Below are 24,789 nucleotides of genomic sequence, written 5' to 3' on the forward strand. Positions count from 1 at the left end.
CAACCTAAAGCAAACAGCAGTACAGAAACCACCCGGGGGCCCTAATGGTGTTCAAAGTACAAGTTCATTACAACCCAATAGAGAAACAGGATGCAGAGGCTGGCATGAGGGTACGCTAAATGCACTGCGCTCGCATATTTGCCATGTCAATTGTACCTTTCTTTTACAGTAAGCATGACGGGGACGAGGAGGAAAAATAAACTGAAATGTTAAGGAAGAGGGTGAATACACTGTAGGTGCTTTGTGCGGTGGAAACGATTTTTCCGCACATATGTCAGCATATTTTTTCGCTGCCTCTATTGTGGTGCTAAATGAGATGCCCGGCACTTATTTTATTTCTCATCAGCAGTAGCACGGTATTTTCCGGCAACTGACTTTTATCAAGAACGGTTCAAAAATGAGCGCAAATGTTCGCACTAAGCACATCGTAGCAATATTAGAAGAGGTGAAAAAGTTAAACGTATAAAATAAAATTCGAACGCAAGATCGTATTACCGATGAAATAATCTCGATCTTATTAAAATCAGATCAAGCTTATGCTATTAACAATGGCCGGAGTGTATCGAAAAGTAGTCGTAAAATTTCCAATTCAAAAATTAAAACGAAATTATTGAAAAAGCATGGTTAACCCGAATTAGCCCAGAATTCCTTGTGAATATTTGACTATTTTCTACTTTGGATGGCTACTGCGTCCACGTACAACTTTAAACTAACTTGATGTGATTTTCTTTGTCCAGCGGCAAATATTGGTGTTCATAAAAGTATGGCATCATTGGGTTGATTCAGGTTAATTTTTGTAGAACGCTAGTACCTAGGATTTGACGCCTTCCATTAATTCTGCACAGTAGCCTTTATGCACTTCTTGGACATTAATGAACAGTTCTCTTTGAACTCTGTCCTTCTACTACACCTTTCTTCATGAGTACAATGCTTTTTACAATTGCCCAGTAATAGTCGTTCAAAAAAAATAAGGATTTATTGGCTTTTTTGTAAAGAATGAAGAAGATAGCAAAGCATATGTGCAAATGGCTTATTAGACCAGTACCTTTCAACCAATTCTTCCCATCTAAACAGTCGTCTCCGCTGTTGATGCACTCTTCCCTACCGGTTGAGATTAGAATTGAGACCACGGGAGTGTTGTAGAGTCTTCCTTCCCTTACACCTCATCGTCCATTAAGATGTGCTGGTGTGGGTTATACAAAATACATTGATAAATCCGCGATGTTGTTGCTCTCGAGTTCGTTTGAGCACTCTCTGCTTTTTGTAGGTTTTCAAACCGCTTCACGCTTCCTGCACAAGTTTATTACGTTTCGCGATTTGGTTGAATAATACTCTCTTTTCGGTGCACCCGATATGCCAAAATCTGTTTTTAGTTTCGAGCTTGACCTAAAAATTTTAGAAACAACCTTATGGACACTGTTTCCAAAACTGCAAAAACGTGATCGAAACTATTTTGACACAAAAACATTGATTTTAGAGCCGTAACGTCTTCAGCAAAGTTGTTCCATTAATTATTCTCCATGTTATAGAAGTTACAATTTCATGATTAATCCACTCAACAGTGAGAAACGAGTTATACTTTTCTCATTTTGGAATATAAAAATCCACTTTGTTCAGCATGTTGTAGCAAGTTTTAAAAGAAACAACTTTGTTGAAGACATCATACTTCTATACTTCTATTTATTTAAATGGACTTTTGTGGTGTTTTCTATAGATTGCTATTAAACATTTTTTTTTGATATTTAACTTTTTATAGTGATTTTCTAAAATTTTCGAATGTTTGCTACAACGAAACAAACAATATCTCCGGAAAAAGTTTATTTTTATCACACATATATTCTTGGTTGTTGACGATTTTTACTACAATAATGTGCTAATTTACACTAATTACTCTTAACTCAAAAAATAATGATTTTGGAGTAATAGTGCCTTCAGTGAAGTTGTTCTATTAATCATTCTCCATTTTGTAGTAGTTAGAATTTTGTGATTAATCTACCTAAAAGTAAGAAATAAGTTTTATTTTCTCATTTTTGCATATAAAAATCCACTTTGCTTAGTAAAGTTTTTGCACATTTCGCAAGAAACAACTTTGTCGAAAACACTATACTTGTATCTGGTCATTTAAATGAACTATTGTGAAGTTTTCTCTAGAATGCCCCTTGAATTTATTTTTTCAATATAACTTTTTATAGTGATTTTCTAAAATTTTTCAATGTTCTACAATGTTGTTAACTACAATACAACACACACAAGTTCACCCAAGAAATATTTTTTTATCTCTCAAGTTTATTTGGTTATTAAAGATTTTTATTAAAATAATACACTTATTCATTTACAAATATCTGCACAGGAGACAGCGAGAGACAAATGCCTATATCTGGACTAAATGGCGTTTTACTTATACTTAAATATAGAAAAGGTTTAGTCTGCAGATATTTGCAGATTTTAAAGATATCTCTCACTGAATTAGTGCATTGTTTCAATAAAAATCGTCAATAACCGATGAAATATGAGAGATAGAAATAAACTTTCTTGGATGAAATTGTGTGTTTTGCGATAGTGAACAACAATGTAGATCATTGGAAAATTGTAGAAAATCACCACTAAATGTTATATTTAAAAAAAAAGATTTTTAGTGGCCATCTGTAGAAACCTCCACAAAAGTCCATTTAAAAAGACAGATAGAAGTACGGTACCTTCGAAAAAGTTGTTTCTTATAAAATGTGCAACAACTTTGCCGAAATAGTAAAATTTGCTTCTCACTGTTAAGGGGATTAATCACAAAATTGCAACTTATATAAAATGGAGAATAATTGATGGAGGCACTATGGCTCTAAAATCTAGTTTTTTGGGTGAAAATAATTTCGATCACGTTTTTGCAGCTTTGGAAACAGTGTGCAGTGTTTTGTAGATGGTCATCTTTATGCAGTGGCGAATTTTAATTGATGAAGCGTCCTCCGGAGTCCAAAGTAGGCACGGTTTCCTGCAATAAGGTGTCGACGAATTTTTCTGCTGGTGTCGTTGTCAGTAATAAGCCTAGGTACCAGGGCCGGCGGTTCATGTGGGTATTGTGGGTAGTAGTACCCATTCGGAAAAAGTCTCTGTGGGTACTTACCCACACGAAATTATCCCCCTCCATTGCTTACTACCCACTCGGGAAAATAATGTGACGCCGGTCCTGCTAGGTACTCGAACTCGTCTACCATCTCGTCTACCATTTCATCACCGCTAATCTCAATTCGTTGAGGGAGGTTGAGCCTGTCTTCTCTGTAACCTCTTCCTCTCACGTACTTAGTCTTCGACGCTTTCATAGCCAATTCTATCCGCCTGGCATCAAACTAGACTGAAGTTTGACTGAAACTAGACGGATGTACGATCTCACGAATATAGTACCACTCGTATCGATACTCGCCCTACGTATCACACCTTCCAACCGATGGTAAATAGCCAGCACGATAATCCATCACCTTGCTGCAACCCTCTTTGAGATTCAAAGGGACTCGGGAGGGCCCCGAAACTCGAACTACGCACATCACTCGATTCATCGTCGACTTGAACATCCGTGTCAGTTTATACGTAATCGTGCGTATAATGCCTATGCCGGTGTGTGAGTACGTTGTATTTTCGGCATTTCTGCAGAAACTACCGTACCGTGAATAATTGGTCCGTTGCGGCGCAAGGCCATGAATCCTGTCTGGTATTGTCCGAGGAACTCCCTCGCAAACAGTGTTAGTTGACGGCATAGAATCTGGAAGAGTACCTGTTAGACGACGTTCAGCAGTGTGATTGCACGGTAGTTGCAGCAATCCAGCTCGTCAACCTTTTTGTAGATGGAGCAAACAGTAACCTTCATCCACTTCTCTGGTACTATTTTCTCCTCCCAAATATGGGCAATAACCCAGTGTAGCGCTTTACTTAGTCAGTGCTTCGCCAACGTGTTTCAACAGCCGGCTCATCTCGTATTTAACCTCCTGGAGGTCGGAGGTGGGAGTTATGTCGTCATCCGCGCTTACACAAAGATCTACCACTACTTCGTCGTCTTTCTCTGCTACATCCATCTTACAATCACCTCACACTTATTCGTGAGCAGGTTGCTATCCAGGTCCCTGAACATGTCAGCTGGTGGCACATGTTGCGGGAACTGCTCAGTTTCTCGTAGCGCTTTCGTGTGCCATCGCACGGTACAGTTCCTCTATCGGCTCGCTTCTTCTTCCGAAAGACCGAGTTTCACCTGTTATGTTATGCAGCGCTCCATGTACGCTCTCGCTCGGTGTTGCAGCATTCTACTCTTGTACTGACTGCTTACACTCGTCATCGTATGCTTCAGGTTTCACAAGAAGAAATTTCATAGTTCACTGCAAACAATAGTGATAATAATCACTAACATCTTTAAGCTCATCAAAAAGCAACTTTTGATAACATTAGTTATAGCAAGAAGGGGGAGGGGTAAATAGAAGAAACTTTCATTTTTTACCCCTTACATACCCCGACATCTCCCAGATGGTCTCGAGGTACGATGCTGGCCTAACAAGCCAGTCGTCGTAGGTTCGAGTCTCGGCTTGGGAGAGACTGTTAGTGTCAGTAGGATCGTAGTGCTAGCCCCGCAATTGTCCTGTACACTCAACAGTTGGCTGCGAAGTCTGTGTATAACAAACAGAAGGTCAAGTTCCGAATCGGAATGTATCACCAAGGCTTTGTTTTTTATACCCGACAAGGTACCCACAAATTGAAATTTTTGTAACTTGACCGGCCTACCGCAACCTATTGACCTTTGTCAGGTGTGCAATGGGCAGCGCGTGCAGCTCATGGTTCATGTGCCCTCGCCATTCTCCTTCGTCTGTCTGTACTCCACCGTAGATAGTCCGCAGCACCTTCCGTTCGAAAACTCCAAGAGCGTTAAGGTCCTCCGCGAGAAGCGTTGTTGTCTCGATGAGATGGGAGGTTGATGTTGTTCTCCTTGGAGCCTCTCACTCGTATGTACACTGGGGTCTTTTTTTACGCGGGTTATTTTTATGAATTTTATTGAACGCGATTTTTTTACAATATCGCGGATTATTTTCACGCGGTTTAAAAAGTTATTTGTATGCGGTTTCAAATAAGCCTAGTATAGGGAAATCTAATCTAATCATTTAAACGTGGTACAATCAACCGCGTAAAAAAAGACTCCAGTGTATTGCAGTTTCGACGCATTTTTCCGCAGGCCGATTCGTCCGGCTGCGACTTTCAGCCGGGCGTAATTTTCCTCTGCCGTTGCAAAGTTACGTGTTATGATATCAGTCATCCGCGAAACCCAGAAGAACAGACCTTGTGAAAATCGTGAACAGACCTTGTGAAAATCGTGCCCCTTGTGTCGATGTCCGCCCTCCGGATCACACCCGCATATATATAACAATAAACAGGAAAGTCTATCACCTTGTCTTCATTCACTCGATCGACTGTATAATAGGCCACCGTGAATTCGATGAAGATGTGATGTGTAGGCACGTTGTACTCGCGACATTTCTGTAAGATCAGTCGGATTGAGAAGATATGGTCCGAGGTAGCACCAGCTCCCATGAAACCCGCTTGGTACTGGCGCACGATCCTTCTGGTTCAAGATGATGGACGACGGAACATGATCTGTGAGAGTATTTTGCGGGTGGCATTGATAAGCGAGATACCGCGGTTGTTGTGGCACACCAGCTTGTCCCCCTTCTTGTAGATGGGACAGACGACTCCCTCCATCCACTTATCTGGCAGTTTTCCCTCCTCATATTGCAGCACTCTAGCCACTGCCTCTTTTCCATGTTCAAATCGCTCGCTCGTCAGTATGTTTGCCTGCGGTTTTGTAGTTCTTTAGCTTCCCGAAATCACAAAGAACTTCATGAACATAGGGGGCTGGTAACCGGTCATATGCTGCCGGTGCAATTCCTGCTCCGCTTCTGTTCACTGTATCGCCATTCAGGAGTCCATCGAAGTACTTCGTGAGAAGGTTCCCATCCGCGTCGTTACACATACCTTGCTTGCGGAACATAGCCTCTCCGAGACTAGTTTACCTTCTCATAGAACTTCCGCGTATCTCTAGCACTATACAGCTGCTCTAGCTCCTCATGTTCACCACGGTGCTTCTTTCGTCTGAGAATCGTGGTCATGTCGTTCCGTGCCCGTTTGAAATTTGCCTTGTTCTCTTTCGTTGATCTGCCTAGTATATCACCCAGGTTCGGTTCTTCTCATTCACCGCTGCCTCGCACTCCCCATCATATGAATCGCTTTTGCCACTCGGTGCTCTCACTACACCAAGCCCCTCCGCCCTGGGTAGTACCGTTTTGAGCTGTTGCGCAAATTCCTCCGTAGTCTGGGGTCCCGAAGCTGCTTGATGTTGAGCCGCGGGGTTCGGTGATGTCGCGCGTGGTATACGGTCAACTGTTTTGAGCTCAAAGATACCGCAACTAGATAGTGGTCCGAGTCAATATATGCACCGGGATTGGTGCGTACGTTTGTGATGTCTGAGAAGAACTTCAGGTGGTCCTGTGGATGTCCTTTCAAGGAAAGAAGGTACTTCGGGCTGCCAGTCCTCGGAAAGCTGCCAAGTTCACGCATCGCTAGCCGTTGTCGTTCTTTACGGTGTGGAGGCTGTGCGGGCCGATCGCCGGCTTGTAAGTGTCTTCCCTACCGACCTGAGCGTTCATGTCCCCGATGACGATCTTGATGTCTCTACGCGAGCAGCTATCGTAGAGTTTCTCCAGCTGTGCGTAAAACGCTTCTTTCTCTACTTCGAGTCTTCGTTCATGAGGATAGGGTAGTTGTAGAACTGGCCTATTATCCTCAACAAACACAACCTGTCACTGATCTCCTGCCACTTGATCACACGACTTTACATCCTGCCCAGCACTATAAAGCCGGTACACAACCCATTGCTTGTGCCGCCGCTTCAGCCGTCCGCTCCGGATCAGACGCTGTTTGAGCCGCCCCTAACAGGTAGAACAGACGCTCAGGTAAGCTGCCTTTCTGGAAGAACAGCTCCCTCTTTCCTGTTATCATTTAGTTTCCACCGGTTCACCGATCTTCCTTTGGTTGCTCGTATGCTAGTCGGTGCCACGTGGAGGTAAGGATAGGAGTTTCTGAGCATCATGCTTTGGACCACACTGGGGTCTGTTTTATGCCAACTAGTACGGGTGTACTGCTGGTACGCATTGCCCAGCTGTTTACCAACCGTGGTCAATGACGGATTTTCCCTCTACTGCTATTTGTCACCAATCCTCGTAAGTTACTTCTGTATCGGCAAATAAGAGTCCCTCTGACTCCGAATGGATTGATTCCACATTTAAATTCGAACTCATGACAATTCGCTTGTCGAAGCGAACTCTGTACCCTTGAGACTGCGAGCTCTCTTTTTTGACACGACACAATTATAGTTTATTCTACCGAATAGTGTTTTAATTTTGTTCAATAAGGCACTACCTATGGTTGAAAATTATTTTTTTCTGGTTCAAATGCACTCTTTCGCACTCAGATTCGTTCATAACTGTTTGATTTTATTATATTGACACCTTTGATGTCTACACACGCAAAAAGCATATAATCAAGTAACGAAACATTGGATATACGCTGTCGAACATATCAAAATCACCAGTACTAATATGTATCAGAGAACGTGTGAACGTTAAATGATCGGCGTGCAGCCAAACCGAACCAAGCGCTAAAACATTATTTCAAGTAATCGGTGTTCAATTTTTATCCAGCCCGTATTATTTCTGCAAGCTGCCCTACAGCTAGTTTTCATTATAATATCGTTATGACCTGTTCAAATGATTTCGTTCTTCCACGGAAGATACAATACACTAAGGTTGCATATTCAATTTTAAGGCGCTTTTTCGACGCGTGCCGATTACTCGCTCCACAAGTACAATTTAGAGAAACGATGTATGACAAATTCATAGCTCCTAATTAGTACTACAAGTTCGCGACAAAATTATATCCAAAAAACTGATTGGTGTATGTGACGCTGTTTTATGCTAGTCTCAATAAAAAAAACATTTTCGTGACAAATAATAACGCCTCCTCGAAATAGAAAGTAAACCAGATAACTCAAACACAGAACCGTGTAACGTGGAGATTCAATTGAACCCCTCTCTAATTACCCCGGGATACTTTATGTGTACTCCATTGCAGTAAAAACAACAGTAAAGTGTACATCGCCTAATTAACTTTGCTCTGATTTGACCTTATCAACCTGTCAAAGAAATTACTGTGTTGCTTTCTTCGTTCGCGGTTGCGAAACGATCCGAGAAGCAAACAGTATTTTTAATGTCTCCAGCGCCGTTAGCTTATGCATAGCACCCTTTCCACAGACAGTATGTGCCATCGTTCCGCTGCCATCAGAAAGAATTAACTACGCAAAGATAAGCGCACTTTGATAAAAAGGAGTCATTTGTATTCCGCGAGCCTGAAATTAGCATAATAAATTATGATATATACCTACTTACGGAGTGCGGTGCGGTGTGTAATATCTCCAGCAGTCAGCAGATCTCGGTACGGTACTTTTGTTCCAAATTGACTCGAAACGCAATGGGTTGTATCCTGCGAGCATCAGGAGCAAGACCGATTTTTTGAGTAGCATAAAACAATCTATTGTATCCGACCCGGGAGCCACTCGCGGGCTTCGCTGCTTTGACTGCGCGTATTGTTCGTGTTTCCTGTATCACGACGGAAGCACCTTGTTCTCACGCAAGGACAAGGGGTTTCTTCTTTGACGGTGGGGTGATTTCAATTTGCGTGCTGATTGTTATCTTCACACTTTGTTACACCGCGATGTAGCGACGTCGTGGGCTCATGATTTATGGGTTTTATCAATTCGAAGCGTTTTTCTTTTGCGGATTACGATCAATTTATGCAAATTGTGGACGATTTGCGGGTGCTAACGCAACGGGAACAGTGACGGCAGGTTGATAGCTGCTCTATTCTATTGACAATCGATAGACTCGGAGGCGTTGAGTTAAATAAAGGTGAACAAGGAGTTTGATCCTTGATAGTAATATTCCATTTTTTGAACCTACCAAATTAATAATAAAAAATGCGCCCTAAAAACATATACGATTCGAAAGTATAACGTGATAGCAGTTGTCATAAACTACCTTACGACGCCTCTGATTGTCGACACTGAGCTTGATAGTATAGGCAATCAACTGTAATGGGCTGCAAACTCCAGTCGGCAAAAGGTATAAATTTTAGACAAAGAACATCAAATGGAGCGAAAAACCGAAACTCTTTCTTCGCACCTAGCGCCTTGTCATCGTCCGAGTAGATACTTTGGGCATGCTGATAAAAGTGTTCCCGGCAGTTCCCACGTAACGCAAAGTGCCAGCGATTTCCTTTTCCACTACTTTACGGTACGAACAGTAGCCAGAGTCACCGGGTAAAGATGCAAAGGTAAGAGAGAGTTTCCTCTGTCGGTTCGGTGGTTTGAAATATGAATTCGATATTTCAACGATGTTAAACAATGAACGAGTTAATTCATCTGTAAGAAAACAGATAAGAACAAATAAATCTACAAAACACTCTTCTATTGAAAATTTTCCTTCTCCAAGCATCCAATCGCCGACAAAAAAGCATGTCAACGTTGTCCTGCAGCCACCTAATGGAGCTTTCGAGTTGGTTGGTAGGGTCTAAATTAGGCTGCGATTTTGTTTTTATTAGAAATTCTGCAGAAAAAACTGTGTTTTACGAATTAGGTCCAGTTGTGTTATGTATCAAATGCTGCGAAATCTATTTACAAATTTAAATAGAAAATATTTCAGTATAATTATATAGTCTGCTAATTCTAATTCTTCCAAGACGTGGTGTTTCGAAAAATTTTCAGAAGACACTATATTTCTATCTCTTGTAAACGCAAAAGTTCCATCCTTGATCAATCAATGTGTCCTCTATTTTCGGTCTGATCTCGCACAACAGTTGTGTGAAATGCATTACGCAAGATTTGAATACAATAACATAGATCAAAATCAGAATATACATCATATACACGAAAATCGTGATGTTTCGATAAACTACGGATTCGAGACCAATCAGTTTTGAGGCGCTCAAAAAATTGTTGTTTATTTTCGCCCTTCCCCAATAACATCGTTCATCGTTCATCAATAGCAGCTTTATGAAAACAGTTGCCAATACATATTCAAATCAGTATTGTGATCCGTAACTATGAAAACTATGTATCACCGTACCTAAAATGGGTTTTCATGCCGGTTTGAGAATGGCTATAATGTTATCAGCTCAAGTCGGCTTTTGCCATTAATCACTTCATTGAGGCTATGTTATAGTTAAAGATAAATAAATAAACAAATAAATATAATTAAATAAATCACCACGATGATACCAACACCGGTTGATATTTCTTAAGTGGTTATATACCTTTTCAGTTTCCAAAAGATCGAAAAAAAATTTATTGCCTTATCTTGAAGTACAACATCTTGAGAACATTTTCACAAATTTTTATGAATATCTGAGCGATAAGGAGAGAGTTAGAGCAATTTGCAGCGCGCCTCGCCATGGCCGTATAAGCTAAACTTGAAACGTTTATCTCGGAATGGTGTTTCTCAAAAAATGATTTGACCGTGATCCTGATGCGGGAAAACTACTGAACCGATTTCCTTTATCTTTTTTTAAATTTTCGTTATTAAATTCGCCGGTCAGTATAGAAAACAAAGACATCGTCCCACGTCAATCCTCATAAAAGTGATCGTTCAAGGACACGGCACACTTCTAAACTAATGAAATAATATGAGTTTTTTGAATTCAGTTGACCCTCTGAGTCTCTATCAGGATCACCGCAAGCCTCTGCAAAAAAAAAAGCATTTCGAGGAAACGGCCATTACTCCAGTAATAAGGCTGATACAAATTTCGAATTCTTTTTATGTCCAAGGTTATCAAAGTTAGCAAAGGGGGTGGCCAAAAATAAATAACACCGAGACGAAAAAAAAAAGAAATATCTTTGATAAAAGTTTGTGTGCAAGTAACGTGCACTCAAATAAATGTTGAAAAATAACACTTTATTTTTATTATTATTTATTTCGCTTGCCTTTTGACGACACTCTCGCTGATACTGGACTTGCTTGTTGCTAAATAAAGCATTTATGCTGTCGGAAAACCAATGAAATGAACAAAACGGTTTGAGCTTTTTTGCCTTTCTCCTAGAAAGGTATAGCAATCACTTGCAAAACCGAAAGTATAAAAGTGCTCCAAAGGGCCGAATGGCATATATCACTCGACTCAGCTCGACGAGCTGAGCATTTTCTGTATGTGTGTGTGTGTATGTGCAGACTTTTATTCTCACTCACTTTTCTCAGAGATGACTGAGCCGATTTGCATAAAATCAATTGCAAATGAAAGGTCTTGTTGTCCAATAAGACGCTATTAAATTTCATTGTAATCGGATTTTTAGTTTAGAGGTTATGTAGCAAAATGTAAAAATCATGAAACATCATTATCTCAAAAACTACAATACCGATTTTAACAAAAGTGGTTTCAAATGAACGGGCTACATTAAAAACCCTTAACTTTTAAATTTTATAAAGATTGAACGTGTGGTTCAAAAGTTATGGAAAGAAACGTGTTCTGAAGACTGTTCAATCTCACTCTCTCAGAGATGGCTGGACCGATTTTCATAAAATCACCAAGTCGAATGAATGGTCTAGCTGCCTCAGAAGACCCTATTGAATTTTACTGTAATCGAGCTGTAACTTCATTTGTAATGTATCAAAATATGAAAATCACGAAACTTCATTATCTCAGAAACTACACAACCGATTTGATTATTATTTTCAGATAAGCGGGCTAGTTAAGGGTTAACTGATGAATTATGATTGAACACGTGGTTTCAAACTTTAGCTGCCCTACACGTTCCCATTTCATTTGATTATAATCGAACTTACGCAACCGTTATGTATCAAATTGTTAATAGAACAAAGAAAGTCAATTATCTCAAAGATGACCTTTTTGAACATAACTAGTGTCATAAGAACGAGTCATCTCTTAAACTTACAAATAACAAACTTCATAACAATTTGATATATGGCTCAAAAGTTATGGAAAGAAGAGAAATTCAAAGACTATTTAAAACTATACCTGCTTTGATCGATATATGTGGCCTCAACATAATTTAAATGTGGTGTCGTACTATTTGAACGTTCCAAGTTCATTGATTCCTTGCGGTTTGTTTGAAGTCTGCAAATGCACGACGAATCGGCCATAGGATATGATCAAAGTCAAATAACAAATCGTTTGAAATGATTGGTTTTATCGAAATGACAACAACCTCGTATTTTGGCTTCTGTACATCGCCTTAATTCAGAATATATTCATATTGAGTGGTATTCTGTCATTATCAGCAGACTTTCTGGCATCAATCTGACACCGGAAATACCCATATTGGGAGGTATTTTTGGTTGTTTGCCAGAAACTAAAAGTGGTCGTCCTCAAATTCAAAATAGTGTCCAGGGTCAATGTTTGGTTTCTATGCATCATCACGTTTACGGAAATATCCATATTGAGTATTATTCGGTCATTTCCGACTGTTGCCTATAAGTTGCCATCTAGCAATTCAAAATGGTGCCTGAGGTCAATTGTTAGCTCCTTGCATCATTCTGGTTCCACAGATACTCATATTGGGTAGTATTTGTTTATTTTAGGCTGTTTTTCACAAACCGGTAGTCGCCATCTTGGATTTCAAAATGGTATTTAGGATACTGGTTAAACTGTTTTTCCTCAGTTTCATTTAGGATACTGGTTGGACTGTTTTTCAGAATCCGAAAGTCGTCGTTTTGGACTTTAAAATTGCCTGTGAAATCAATTTCTGTCATCTGGGCGTAATCCTGGTTCCGAAAACATTCATATTGAATGGTATTTGGTCATTTCCGGCTGTTTGCCAGACACTGGAAGTCACCATCTTAAAATTCAAGATTGTGTCTGTGATCAATTTTTAGCTTCTGTGCATCTTTCTGGTTCCAGAAATACTAATATTTAATGGGAATCGTCCATTTCAGGCTGTTTTCCAGAAACCGAAAGTTGCCATCTTACAATTCAAAATGTTGTCTGAAGTCGATTTGTGACTCCAGTGCATCATTACGGTTCCGGAAATACCCATATTAGGTGGTATTTGGTCATTTGCCGCTGTTTTTCCGACACCGGAAGTCGCCATTTTGGATTTCATAATGGCATTTGGAGACAATTCCTGGATTTTGAACGGCATACTGGTTAAAGAAAAACTCGTATTGGGTGGTATTTGGTCATTTTCTGCTGTTTTCAGAAACCGGAAGTCGCCATCTTAGAATTTAAAATGCTATCTGTGGTCGATTTTAGCTCCTGTGTATTATTCTAGATCCGGATATTATTATATTGGGTGGATCGGCCATTTTCGGCTGTTTTCCAGAAACCGGAAGTTGCCATCTTACAATCCAAAATGTTGTCTGAGGTCGATTATGGAACATATTTGTTACCACTAAAACATTCACCTGCCAATATGGTTCCATTTAGTTGATTAGTTCGCGAGATGTGCAAAAATTTGTGTAGAAACATGTACTTCCAGAAGAGGGAGGGGCGTCAAACCATTATGGACATATTTGTTACCTCTAAAAACATTGACATACCTAATTTGGTTGTATTTTCTTGATTTGTTCTTGAGCTGTGCGAAATTTGTGTTTCATTTTCATGGGATCCCTCCCTTATAGAAGAGGGAGTCGGGTTTCAAACCATTATGTACATATTTGTTACCACTAAAAACATTTACCTGCCAAATTTTGTTCCATTTGGTTGATTAGTTCTCGAGATTTGCACAAATTTGTGTTTCATCCAACTATTATGGACACATTAGTTACCCCTTAAAACATCCACATGCCAAATTCGGTTTCATTTGCTTGGTTTGCTCTTGAGTTTTGCAGAAATTTATGTTTCATTTGTATGGGACCCCTCCCTTCCAGAAGAGAAAGGGGTCTCAAACTATCATAGGAACCTTTAACGGCACCAAAAACCCCTACATACAAATTTTCACGTCGATCGGTTCGGTAGTTTTCGGGCCTATATGGATAAGACAGACAGACAGACTTGACTGCATTTTTATATGTAAAGATTACAACATCAATATTTTAGAACCTAAAGAGTGAATATACATTTATTGGATTGAAGCGTTCATGTAAATCTAAATTTACAAATAAAAAATTGAATGGATAAGGTAGGGTCTGACCGCTAGGTGGATTAATTTAGTTTTTTTTTTTTTAATAGGGGGGGAATGTTTGTAATGATTTTTTTATCTACTAATATCTATTCAGAATTAATATTGTGTGTTCTGCCACAAATGGTGACATTTCAACACTATTATATATATATAAATATATATATATATATATATATATATATATATATATATATATATATATATATATATATATATATATATATATATATATATATATGTATATATATATATATATATATATATATATATATATATATATATATATATATATATATATATATATATATATATATATATATATACATATATTTGTACGCTTTTTTATATTATTGAATGTTATTAGCTTTCGCAGTTAAGTCAATGTAATTGTAGGAAAATTATTAAACCTACTTGTCAAGGAAAAAAAAGGAATAAACAAAACTTTAAATAAACTTAAATGCAATTGAGGATTGCAACGATTTTTGTCGGAATTTGTTGATAATTTGGCTTGACATATTTTCTAATGTTTCTACATTAGTGAGCCTATGTAGCTCGTTCGTGCTAAACCAGGGAGGACGCTTCAAAATTATTTTCAAAAGTTTATTCTGAATCCTTTGAAGTATCTTCTTCCTGGTTGCACAACAGCTTGTCCAGATGGGAACTGCATATAACATTGCTGGTCTAAAAATTTGTTTGTTAATTAACAGTTTATTCTTGAGACAAAGTCTAGAATTCCTGTTGATAAGAGGATATAAACATTTGATATACTTATTGCACTTTGACTGGATATTTTCAATGTGCTCCTTGAAAGTAAGATTCTTATCATAAATTAGCCCTAAGTATTTAACTTGATCAGACCAATTTAAGACCCCACCGTTCATCTTAATAACGTGGTTATGGGTGGGTTTGAGAAATGAAACTCTTGGCTTATGAGGAAAAATAATTAACTGTGTTTTAGAAGCATTAGGGGAAATCTTCCATTTCTGCAAGTATGAAGAAAATATATTAAAACTTTTTTGTAGCCGGCTGCATATAACACGTAGGCTTTTTCCTTTTGCGGAAATGCTTGTATCGTCACAAAACAGAGATTTCTCACAACCTGGTGGTAAATCAGGAAGATCAGAAGTAAAAATGTTATATAAGATTGGCCCCAAGATACTCCCCTGAGGCACACCAGCTCTAACAGGCAATCTATTAGATTTACCATTTAGATAGTTAACCTGAAGAGTGCGGTCAGTTAAATAACTTTGTATCATTTTTGTGAGGTAAAGTGGGAAACTGAAGTTTGACATTTTAGCTATTAAACCTTTATGCCAAACACTGTCGAATGCTTTTTCTATATCTAGAAGAGCAGCTCCAGTCGAATAGCCTTCAGATTTATTAGTTCGAATCATATTTGTTACTCTAAGTAACTGATGAGTAGTGGATGCCCATGGCGAATTGCGCCGTCCGATTATCACTTGTTTTGTTCGATGACACATGGTTTGGCAGCTCAGCAGCTCTGTTCATATAAAGAATCTGAAGACTGTATTCGTGCTCTGCCAGACAAAATTATAGCTAGCGTTGTGCAGTACTTTAAATGATTTATTGGTAACTTTTTTTTAATAAAGATGCATTTTATTTAAAAAAATATTGAGAGCTTAGTTGCGCACCTCATATATAAAAACTTTTAATACTTATACAACCAACATTGGATTTTCCATATTTCTGGCTCTAACATTGTTTCGTGTTTGCCTTTCTGCTAGTAAGGTATAGCAATCACTGGCAAAACCGAAGATATAAAAGTGGTGCAGTGGGTCAAATGTCAAAAAATTGTTTATTAATTATTTCCAGTAACGTTTGCGGTAAAAAATGGACAAAAATTTCCGATTTTTCATGGGTGTACCTTTAAACGTAATGACGAGACTACCCATGCAGCATCAACCATAGTGACTCATGAGTTAGCCACAAGAAGCTCCAAAGGATGCTGAAGAGAAAGACCGAGGGAAAAGTGAACGGGGAAATTTATAGTACGAAGTGTTTGCCGGATGTTACGCCGTTTATCAAGAAAGATCATAAGGCCGAATACGCGGTGTTTTGGTCGGATCTGGCGTCGGCCCATCACCCGAAGCGATCGTTGGTGGAGATAGAGCGGCTCAATATCGATGTGTTACCCAAGTTGGCGAACCCGTCCAAGGTCCCCAAGTTGCATCCAATCGAGGATTTCTGAGCAAACCTGAAGCGTAAGATTTACTCCAACAATTTTTCGCCAAAACTGAGGAAAAATTGATAAATAAAACGAAGGAAGAACTCAAAAACCTGCCTACACGCATGTTTTCGTCCGCCATGGCGAATGTTCCGGTTAACTTCCGGAAGGGCATAATTACCTTCCATGGGAAATTTATCAAACTCAATTATATGTCTTAGTTGTTTGTTTACCACCATTCGAAAAAAAGTTCATTTTTTCACCGCAAACGTTAGTCGAAAGCAAATACAAAGCTTCATTTGAATCAAAAAGCCTCATATATATATATATATATATATATATATATATATATATATATATATATATATATATATATATATATATATATATATATATATATATATATATATATATATATATATATATATATATATATATATATATATATATATATATATATATATTTTTTTTTTATTCTCACTTATTTTCCGTCGGTCTACTTCCGCCACTGTTGTGGCCAATCACCGACGCCCAGGGAGGCGACTCCACACCCAGGACCCTAACTCACGACCCGTTTATTAACGGACCGGCGCCAACGGCTTTACTTCCTCATGCGATGGAAGGCGTGATCCCAGAGATTTTTCGCCTCAGAAAATCTCCCGGTGTCGGCTAGAATTGAATCTAGACCAGTTGGGTTGGTTGTGAGTGGATCACGCCACCTCACAACCATCGACACCTATGTCGGCGGTGGGATTCGAACCCAGGCGTCGAGCGTGGTTGGCGGAGACGTTACCAACCACACTAGGCCCCCGCATACCTCATATATTGTCATTTATCTATTTCGCGTAAAATTGTTCTTAAATATTTCAAAGGGACACTAACTTCTATTCATCACCCTGCCAAACGATTTCAAAACTCTGTAACAGATAGAGCGATAACAACCAGAAATTTGCTAATATTTGATCAATGATCAAAAAAAACTATCCGGGTTGACAAGATGACAGTTTAAAAAAATGGATATTTCTTGGATTTAATAGCACTTACAGTTAATGAAATGTTCATCGAAATATTTTAAAGTTCAATATTTATTCGGATAATTATTCTTAAAGATAAAGACACATGAAATACACAATGAATATTTGAATTTAGCATTTCACTTTGATGTCGTAAAACAATTCTCAAGTATCCCTCAGATATATAGTAAAAAATATCATTGTTCATTGCATCACTTATTGTTTTGATTTCTAACACTCGCCGGCTAATCCCGATCATTGCCATAAGCTACCGCGGTCCCTTCCTGGTCATTACGAAAATCAGCCTCAAGTGTATAAAAAAATACAACCAACCCGACCTGGCACAGTAGGGCAAGCCTAAAGCATTTTGTTCGCGGCAACATAGAGGAAATATTTATTATTCCACGGTTGACCCCTTTTATTATTTGCTACCTTTTTTGTCGGCTTTACTCCTCGTTTATAAAATGCCGGATTGTGTCGTTTCTAATTCCCTTCCTCCTAATGCGCTCGACCTCATCAGTTTGATCTTCTTTTCCGGTCCTTACCAGCAGGCGACATCACCAATACCCTCATAAATTTATCACCCAACTACCGGCCCACACTGGCCGGCCAATCCTTGGTACTTACGAGATCATCATCGAGAACAAACTGCGAAACCATCGTCGCCAGGCAGGTCGCAAGCAGAAAAAGCAGCAGCCAGTTGTTGTCAACATGCAATGCAAATCGGCTTATTTTCTATTAGCTATTATTATGATTATATTGTACCTTGATATTCCAATAAAATTTATATCTTTCCCAGTGCAGAAAGCACAGCATGAGACAATTTGAGAAAGGGGCTCCACACTACACCATCATTACCGTTTTCTATGGAATCATTTTCATAGTGTCCGTCGCCCGGCGGGGATTTCGGACGTTTTCGGGAGAAAGCCTAACTGAGAAGGGGATGACCCCGGGCTATATTTTACGCTTTGCAAAACAGATTCCACTCCCGAAAAACGGTATGCTGTATCCACCATCGATTCAGGGTGCGCGTACAGCAATCGGTTACAGTTTTGGCTATCATAAAGAGTTTTGCATCTGATTAATTTATGACCGTCGCATTAAATGGTGGTGAAAACACAATGCCATGCCTGTGATTTATTTCGAATGTATGGTCTGTGTGGCGGCAGGTGAAACTCACAGCAATCAATGTAATAAATGGAAGTTTTGTGACGTGTCATTGTGTTGTTTTGATCATTTGTTAAAAAAACACTCACTTTTTGGAGTTTTTCGCAATATGCCATTGATGTTCCCGTGAACGATAACTATGTTTCTCTGGCACCTAGGTTAAAATTAGTATATTAGTTATTCAACTGATTGTTGTTCTTAAAAAGTCTGCCGAAAACTTGTAGAACACTTCAGTGAATTTATCAGCTGTTGAGTTTTCGGCAACAAAATCTAAGTATGTAGGTTTTGCAGATGTCATCGATATCATCGGTGTTAGTTGTAGAGCCGTGGAGGAGGCCTTTACGGCTCTTCGGAAAAAAGCTACGAGAATGGGACTCACTATGAATAGGGTAGGGAACATATTCTAAGCAGCTTTAAGAACCGCCTGTGTATTGAGACGAAATACTCGAAATGTGTTGGGTGAAATTCAAACAGAAGTATATCAATCTGTTCTATATCTTTTTCTCTGTCAGAACTTGTTTTCAGATTGTAAAACTGACTTAGCAAACTTTAACAATAATCAATTAAAGTTACCAATCGAGGGACACTATTCCAATCACCCCGAACCTATTTTAAGCAGTTTCCATCTGTTTTGCAGGCGTTTTTTTCAGCACCCGAAGTGGCTCCTGAATGGCTGCAATATAGGTCGATTTGTTTCGAATTGTGATTTCTGTGTGATTTCTTTGTGGTTAACGGTCCCAGTCAACCACAAATCGTATATCAATGTATGAAAATTATCGCAAATGTAGCTCAACGAAGTCGAAATCGTATAACACGCTTTTTATCATGCGCAGAAATTCATCTTTAATTGTATATCATGGTGGAGTCTTACCGATTTACGATTGTAGGCTTAGAGTTGTAAGACAGTTTGAAACATATCACTTTCTATCGGATATTATCGTATAGAAAAACGTATATCAATGAATTGAGCCGTTTAGAGCAAAAGTGGTACATGTGCCATTTCTACACTCTTTGGGTTTTTTGCATAAATTCATGCAAAACGCAATAATGTACTAGAATATCCAAGAAAAACCGAGATCTGATAACATAAACCAAAGTTATAGCCAACACAATTTTTGGTAATTAACATAACTACCATTTCGTTGAGAGCAGAAGTGGTACATGTCCAGTCTGTGCATGTTAGATGAATTGTAAGTCGAGGATCTTAGGATATAAAACAAACATGTCTTCAGCAAAGTTGGTCAAGTGATTGAGTACTTTCAGATGAAGATCTGTCTGCTTTGGAATTTTCTCACTACGTGGCGCTATTTTGTAACAGAAAGCATTTTACCTATTTCAGTATCAACTCGTATGCTGTTACCAAATACATATACACTAGCGCCACGGAGAGGCAGAATTCCTTAACTAACAGATCATCATTCTATAGTACTCAATAGCTTAGACAACTCTGCTGAAGACATGAATGTTCTATGTCCTAAGATTAGAGAGCTATAATGCCTCCTTCATGCTCACTGGACATGTACCACTTTTGCTCTCAACGTTTTTTGGTTGTCATTATTTTTCCTATAGAACAAAAGTGGTACATGTTTTTCCATTGAAGTTTGGGTAAGTTTCTCAACCAGAACTCGTTATGTTTTCATGTACTGTCTTTTGAAACCTTTCCAGCAATGATTTAGTACAGTTATGTTGGAAAAAATTGTTGAAAATAGTTTACTATTTGAGTGTTTTCGTTTATCGCGTCTCCTGAAAAATTCACTTAATGGCACATGTACCACTTTTGCTCTCAACGGCTCAATTGCATACCATTATTGCTCAGTACGTATATCGCCTCCAAAATAGTACGTATATGCTGTTTTTGCGCATCAATTGCGAGTTTGTATGATATATATGAGTGCGGATATTGGAATCAAAACATTATTATACGTATGGAATTGTTGACTGGGGTATTTCTCATATTCGTAAGACAGCTAGACAATCAAAATTTTCGTTTCTATCATTGAAATTGTCGATATTGATCGAAATCCAGAAATTTAAGGCCTGCTTTCTTCGATTGATTAAAATAGACGTCACTGCTTAAGCCGTTGCCTACCATACTGTCAAAACGAAATACATGGTGACTCGGAAAGAACGTGGTAGTCCTTACAGCCGTAGGTGCTACAGTAATGATGCATGGAGATTCTTTCGACGGGGTTGAATTTGTCTATCTTGGTACATTCGTCGAGGTACATTGGGTTTAGATTATTTACCACCAAGCTCGCCACATTCCATAATTTTGGTTGATTGATCTGTTGGATAGTTATTCACTTTTTTGTTATTATTATATGTTCATTCATAGACCTAATCTGTTCATTTCCAAGAACTTGGTTTTGAATGATAAAATTCAAATCGTTGACATCTTTGTTTTTCGTCGCTAGGATTGCACGTGCACCAAATTTTGGAAACTGTACTGGATAACTGGATACTGGAGCGCTATTTAAAAACACATTCGTAATGCGTTTTGTCTTTCGTCGAAATTAAACAACAGAAATATTGTGAGAACCAAATCAATTTAACGAAAACCTTAGAACTGGTATTTCTCCATCGCCAATTGTTAACAATCGCTTGGAGAAAATTTCTGTAGTTATTACAGAAAAACAACAGAAGGCCATCAAGACCAAAGTTGACGTAGAACAACATACGGCTGTTTGTTATATTAAATACGTTGTTGCATTCGAGATCGAGAGTGGTCACAAGTAATAGACAGACAATAATCCATTTTTTCATGTTTACATTAGTTTTTTGGTTTTTATACTCATTTTGAACTTATCGACGCATACCGACGCAACCGGTGTTAACACGCAAAAAAGATACCGACAAATATTGTTGACGGTTATCATGTGCACACTACGATTAGCGAGTTCTTATGTTTTTGTTGTAAAAGTTTTCTCTTATAACTAAATTGGTTAGTCTATGCCATTGGATCGATCCTGGAAAATTATTAGACCTCAGCCATAAGTCATCAAAATAATTGTTTCCGTAACGCTTGAAATAGGAATTCCAACGAGCTAAGTTCAAAAAGTTAAGGTTACAATATATTCGTCAAAATTGGATCTTAAAAAGGGTTAAGGTTCAAGCTAGTGTTTGAAAAATATTTTTTAATTCAACTGTAAATTTTTTACGATAAAAACAAGCAATCGGAATATATGTATAAAGTTTGCTTGTCTTTCAGTCACGCGCACGACAAACGAAAGTTACTCAAATTGCCTTTTTCCCAAGCAAACTCTGAAGCTGAGGTACACTAAAGTTTGTTATTTTTTTGTGGGTAGCAACGCAAACACTCCTTTTCTGACTACAAGTTACCTTTGCTTTTAGTCCTCCACTCACCTTCTCTCGCCTGGTATGAAGCCAGTCGTAATGAAATCAAAGCTAACTGCGTCTTAACTAATATTCGACACACGTGTTAAATTAGCACATGGCTATGGTTCTGATGCAGGTGCATCGACAAAAACCGCCAAAAACGTAATAAAGGGCTGCAGGCAATTTTAAGATGTAAGAAAGATATAGTAGGTATCAAACATATCAAGCATGTAAATGAAATCTAAAGTTAGCCAAACCATCGTCGGTTGATTATGAACGTTATTTTATAGTCACATGTCCAATAAGTTCTGTAATGTCATGGCATTACCATCAAAATTAGGTTGTCAAGTGATGGAATAAGGCAGTACCTGTTGTAGTTCATTGAGGATAGACTATCAAAAGTCAAGAAAATAATGGGGATTATAAACCTTTTTGCTCGAGAAAATGAGCAGTTTGGTTTTTTTAAAGTGTGTAGCAATTTTCATATGCATTGAAATTGTAATTTTTCAATAGTACAGTTATTCGATGGCAAAATGTTGTTCGTTTATTAAAAATATCAATTACAATCAATTAATCAATTAATAATATCTTCGACGTTAATAACGAACATTTATAAAAAATTGAAGAAAACCGGCTGTAACTCGCCAAAGCCATTTTATGCAAAACATCATATCGAGTTTCAAGTTTAGCTTATGGCGCGTGACAAGCCGCACTTAAAATCTATCCAACTTTCTCCCTATTACTCAAAGCTCTAACAAAATTTACAAAAATGTTCTCAAGAAGTTGTACTCAAAGATAAAGCATTATATTTTTTTTCGATATTTTTAAAAATAGAAAAGACATTTAACCTACACAAGACATGCTGCACATATTGTACCCCAAATTAATTCTTTAAGTATACTACGACGCTCAAGATGTACGGAGAAAGGGATAATTATCTTGCTGATACGTGAAAATTTTAGTTGTTTCAAAAAAACTTAGAGTATAAGATAAACCCATTTCCGACGAGTGACATTCAAACTTTGATTCAAGTTCAACAATTATACTTGAAAATTTTCACGATGGAATTATTCAGTGATGTACAGATTGATCTTTAATTTGCAATACAGTTAGTGTTTTTCATGTTTATAGTTGATGAGTAATAAGAATTTGAAGTTCATTTTGTGAGGTAAAAACTGATTTCTCTGCGCCGGAATCGGGTTAAGCTATTGGCCATTATTTTTGATCATTATGTAAAATCTGATCAACAGTTTTGATTTAAGATATTTTGATATATCGACATAAAAGTTTTAAAAGTTAAGCAGAGGTTTATCTACTATCCTGCAAATGCGCTACAGTAAGCCAACTTTTTTTATTTTTTATCAAACAATATTTGTTTGCTTATGTAGAAGAAGACGAAAACAAAGAAGTAGACAAAGGTTATCGTGATGGGATGAGGATTGTAATGTTGTTACGCATTTCTATAAAAGGTTTCTGTTATATCGGAGTATTAGAGAGGGATTTCAACTACCCATCAATGATTAAAAGAGGACAGTACTTCGTTGTTCCAAGCTTTGCTATTGTTAATAACAAATTGCTAAGACAAACTTTTGCATGTGTGAATATTTTTTTTAGCAATCCAGTATTTTTTCATGAGCAATGGTTTTTGTAAATTGTTGTTTTTTTTTCAATCACATTCATTTTTAGTTATTTTGTTAGTTTAGTTTGAATATAACATATGTAAAATCAAACAATTGAGAAAATGAACTATTTTTCAAGTTGTGAAATTTAAAAAAAAATCGTTAGAAAACAGTTTTTCGAAAATAATCAAATAATGGAGAAGAAGTCTTTAGATATTGAAGAGAACAGCTGTGCAGTGGATTCGTATAAGAAGCGAGATGCAGATTCGTTCTCGAGTAAGCAAATAATCCACGATCTACTGAACGAAGGATTTATCGCAGTTTAGATAATTAATTAAGTTTTAAACCAGCGCTGGCCATCTGCATCAAATTGTTGATAGTGTCATAGTTAACTTTTGTCATTGTTTAACTTCAACTCGATATTCCATAAAAAAATCTCATTTTAGATTAAATACCAACTTTTAATAATTCAAAATGCATTTGAAAGTGGCTAGCCACTACGGGCCAACTAGTTGTAAAATATTACCGAAAACATCACGTCGGAAGCTAAACTAAAATAATGTTAGCGATATCTTTGCGTGCGATTTCATAACTAAAAGTGTATCTTCAAACAATCTATTTGTCATGATTTACGCTTGCAGGTTCTCTAGAAATTCACAAGATAATTCAATTTTTGCCCCACATCAACACCAATCACTAGAGAAAACTTCATTGATTGAAAATAAAAAACGAATAGCAGTATCAATTGCATTATCAGTTGACTTTTTCGCACGGATCTCTCCTGCTTTTGGCTGCAGCGAGCATCTTCCGAATTCAATCTTTTTAAAAGCAAGCAACAAAATTAGATTTCTTTTGCAATCCATATGACAACAAACCTATATGGAACATATCAACTGTCCGGCGCTTGCACCAAAAAAGACCACGATAAATCCCCAATGCGTCTTCATATATCGCTCATCGCTTCCCTGTTTATAAATCATATTTCATCCCGGCTCACAGTTCCCCCACCGGTTGTCATCAATGGATCGGTCGGACGGACGCTAGACCGCTACCCCTTGCCGCTGAGTCCAAAGTGATACACTTGTTTTAGCCATTCCCATCCATGCCATTTAGCCCATTTGCCAGTTCAGAGGGGAACCTTATCCTGTAGGTGTTGATAGGCGATGGTTAATTAAATGTATGTTTTTCATTCGTTCCCTTTTTTCAGTGTTTCCACCGTTATTAAACCAGGATGAGTGTCCGATGCGCTAGAAATAATCAAGTGGG

The sequence above is a fragment of the Wyeomyia smithii genome, chromosome 2, assembly GCF_029784165.1.
Source record: "Wyeomyia smithii strain HCP4-BCI-WySm-NY-G18 chromosome 2, ASM2978416v1, whole genome shotgun sequence".
Taxonomy (NCBI): Eukaryota; Metazoa; Arthropoda; class Insecta; order Diptera; family Culicidae; genus Wyeomyia; species Wyeomyia smithii.